Source organism: Saimiri boliviensis, chromosome 4, assembly GCF_048565385.1.
Source record: "Saimiri boliviensis isolate mSaiBol1 chromosome 4, mSaiBol1.pri, whole genome shotgun sequence".
Taxonomy (NCBI): domain Eukaryota; kingdom Metazoa; phylum Chordata; class Mammalia; order Primates; family Cebidae; genus Saimiri; species Saimiri boliviensis.
The window spans coordinates 118,645,075-118,649,229 of record NC_133452.1 but is presented as its reverse complement, the minus strand read 5'-3'; the positions used below and the strand labels follow the sequence as shown (position 1 = coordinate 118,649,229).

Sequence of the window (4,155 nt, the reverse complement as noted above, 5' to 3'; positions counted from 1 at the left end):
TATTGCGTTGTTTAAGCTTCTTACATATTCTGGTTATTAATCCCTTGTCAGAGGGGTAATTTGAAAATATTTTCTCCCATTCTGTAGATTGTCTTTTCACTTTTTTGAGTGTTTTCTTTGCCATGAAAATGCTTTTTAACTTAATTTGATGCCATTTGTCCATCGTTGCTTTGGTTGCCTACACTTGTGGAACATTGCTCAAAATTGTTTGCCCAGACCAATGTCCTGAAGATTTTCCCCAAGGTTTTCTTGTAGTAGTCTCATGAGTTGAGGTCTTAGATTTAAAACTTTAATCTATTTTGATTTGATATTTGAAAATGGTAAGAGATAAGAGTCTAGTTTCATTCTTCTGCATATGGGTATCTAGTTTTCTCAGCACCATTTATTGAACAGACTGTCTTTTCACCAGTGTATGTTTTTGATAACTTTGTCACAAATGAGTTTACTGTAAGTATGTGGATTTGTTTCCGGGTTCTCTTTTCTGTTCCATTGCTCTGTGTTCATGTTTATACCAGAACCACATTGTTTTGGTTATTACAGCTCTGTACTATGATTTGAAACCACGTAATGTTACTCTTCCAGTTTTTATTTTTTGCTTATGTTTTTTTCTTAGTACAGCTTTGGATATTATGGGTCTTTTTTTTGGGTCCACATAAATTTTAGTATTGTTCCTATTTCTGTGAAGACTCTCATTGCTCATTTCTGTGAAGACTCTCACAGTGTTTGAATGAATCTGTAGATTACTTTGGGTAGTATGAACATTTTAACAATACTGATTCTTAATATACGTGTTCATAAACATAGAGTATATTTTCCTTTTTTGTGTGTCCTCTCAATTTCTTTCATCATTTTTTTACACTTTATTATAGAAATCATTCACTTATTTGGTAAAATTTTTCCTTATTTAATTTTATTTGTGGTTATTGCAAATAAAATCATTTTTTACTTTTTTTCACATTGCTCCCTGTTGTTATATAAAAATGTTACTGATTTTGGCATGTTACTTTGGAATCCTTCAGTTTTACTGAATTGGTTTATTAATTGCAGTAGTTTTCTTGTGGAATCTTTAGGTTTTTCCAAATATAAGATCATGTTCTTTGTAAACAAGGATAATTTTATTATTTTTCTTTTCAATTTGAATGCCTTTTATTTCTTTGTCTTGTCAGATTGCTCTAGCTAGGACTTTTGGGATGAAAGTAATCATCCTTGTCATGCTCTAGATCTTAGGAGAAAGGCGTTCAGTTTTTCCCAATTCAGTATAATACAAGCTGTAGGTCTCTCATATATGGCTTTTATTACATTGAGATATGTTCCTTCTATGCCCAGTTTTTTAAGGGGTTTTATGATGAAGCAGTGTTAATTTTTATCAAGTGTTTTCCAGCATCAGTTGAAATTATCATATGGTTTAGTTCCTTCACTCTGTTCATATGATCTATCACATTGATTTATTTACATATATTGAACAATATTTCCATCCCGGAAATAAATCCCACTTGGTCATGATGAAAGATGTTTCTAATGTATTGTTGAATTCAGCTGGAGAGCATTTCGTTCAGGATTTTTTTCATCAATATTCATCAGGGATATTGATTTGGAGTTTTCATTTTTTCAATGTCTCTTTTTCTGTTTTGTTTTTGTTTTAATATCAGATTAACACTGACTTTATAGAATGATTTTGAAAGTATTCTCTATTTTTCAGAATAGTTTGGGTACGATTAATATTAGTTACTCTTCAAATGTTTGGTTGAATTCAGCAGTGAAACCATTTTGTCCTGGGCTTCTTTTACTGGTAGGCTTTTTATTATGGCTTTGGTCTTCTTACTTGTGATTGGTCTATTTAGGTTTTGGATTTCATCCTGGTTCAATCGTGGTATATTGACTGTGTCTAGGAATGTGTCCATTTCATCTATTTTCAAATTTTTGGAATATAGCTGCTCTTGTTAGCCGATAATGATCCTTTGAATTTCTGCAGTATTAGTAATGATGTCTCCTTTTTCATTTCTAATTTTCTTTATTGGGATCTTCTCTTTTTCCCTTAGTCTGGCTAAAGGATTCTCAATTTTATTTAACTTTTCAAAAACAACTCTTTGTTTCATTGATCTTTTGCACTGTTTTCTTGATTTCAAATTTACTTCTTCTCCTTTGATCTTTATTACTTTTTTCTTCTAATTTGGAGTTTGGTTTGCTGTTGCTTTTCTAGTTATTTAAGATGCATCATTAGATTGTTTATTTAAAGTTTTCTTTTTCTTTTTTGATGTAGGTACTTATAGCTATCAACTGCCCTCTTCTGTTTTTTGCTGTGTCTTAAGGTTTAGGAATGCTGTATGTCTATGATCATTTAAAAAATTTTTACATTTTAATTTTAATTTCTTCATTGACTCACTGTGCAATCAGGGGCATATTGTTTAATTTCCATGTATTTTTATAGTTTTCAAAATTCCTCTTGTTATTAATTTTTTTTTTTTGTCCTTGTCCTTTTATTGGGCAAGGGGTGAGGGAAGCAGACAGACCGGTTGGACATAGCAGATGGGTGTGTGACGACAAAATGCTACTCGAAAGCCAGCCAACCCACACTCCCCTGAAATGGATGCTGACGTGCTTCAAACTCTGGGCACTGGTTTCACACATAGCCTCTTCGAGGAATGACAGGGGTTCTTGTAAAGCTTTTTGTTACCCTCAACCATGGAGGCAAGCTCTGAGTTCTGGTTTTCCTAGGACACTAATGCTCGTCACAAAGATCTCTGGAGTGATCAAGGATGGAGGAGTCAGTGGCAGGGTGAGTTTCAAAGATAAGCAGAACAGGAGTCTTGCCCAAGCAGTGGGCAAGTTACAACAACAGTTCCTGTGTATGGCCTCCCACCCAACCAGAAATTGACAGAGAGGCATGTATATGTTGAAAAGATATACATATATTTAGAATTAGCCAGCTGGACTCCATTTAGATGATCCCAATTTTGTTGGCAACATCCAAAGCATCGTAATCAGGAGCCAGTTGAACATATGCCTTCTTCTCTCCATCAGGCCGAATCAGGGTGTTGACCTTGGCCACATCAATGTCATAGAGCTTCTTCACAGCCTGTTTGATCTGGTGCTTGTTGGCTTTAACATCCACAATGAACACAAGTGTGTTGTTGTCTTCTATCTTCTTCATGGCAGACTCAGTGGTCAGCGGAAACTTGACGATAGCATAGTGGTCCAGTTTGTTTCTCCTGGGGGCGCTCTTCCGAGGATATTTGGGCTGCCTCTGGAGTCGCAGTGTCTTGGGCCGCTGGAAGATGGGTGACGTGCGGATCTTCTTTTTTTTGTGGCTGTGGACACCTTTCAACACTGCTTTCTTGGCCTTTAAAGCCTTCGCTTTGGCTTCGGCTTTAGGTGGGGCAGGAGCTTCCTTCTTCGCTTTCGGTGCCATCTTGCGAAAAGCTTGTTAATAATTTCTAGTTTTGTTCCATTTTGGTAAAAGAAGATGGTTAATATTTCAAGTTTTTTGTTTTTGTTTTTTTTTTTTTACTGTTTTTAGACCTAACATATAGTCTGTTCTTGAGATTATTTCATGTACTGAGGATGATGCATTTTCTGCAGTTGTTGCATGAAATGTTTGTAAATATCTTTTAGATCAACTTTGGTCTACTGTGCAGGTTATGCCTGATGTTTCCTTGTTGATTTTCTATCTGAAAGATGTGTGCAATGCTGAAAGTCGGGTGTTGAAGTTTTCAACTATCTTTGTATTGGGGTGTATTTTCTTTTTAGTTCTAATATTTTCTTTATATCTGGGTTTTCTTTTTAGTTCTAATATTTTCTTTATATCTGGGTTTATATCTGGGTTTTCCAGTGTTGGGAGCATATATATTTAAAATTGTTATATCCTCTTGCTGAATTGACCCCTTTATTATTACATAATCAAATGACTTGTCTCTTCTTATAATTTTTGTCTGGAAATCTGCTTTGATACAAGTATAGCTACTTCTCTCTTTTTTTTTTTTTGTTTCCATTGGCATGGAATATCTTTTTTAAAATTTTTGATCTGTGTGTATCTTTATGGGTAAAGTGTGTTCCTTGAGGGCAACAGATCAAAAGATCTTGTGTTTTTATTTATCAAACCAGTCTAGGTCTTTTGATTAGAGAATTTGGTCCATGTACATTTAATGTTATTGATAA

The 4,155-nt window shown here is 34.5% G+C and overlaps 1 pseudogene; it reads right to left on the bottom strand.

Moving 5' to 3' along the window:
- Window positions 1–2,541: 2,541 nt before the first annotated feature.
- Window positions 2,542–3,409, bottom strand: LOC120363207 (large ribosomal subunit protein uL23 pseudogene; annotated as a pseudogene).
- Window positions 3,410–4,155: the final 746 nt, after the last annotated feature.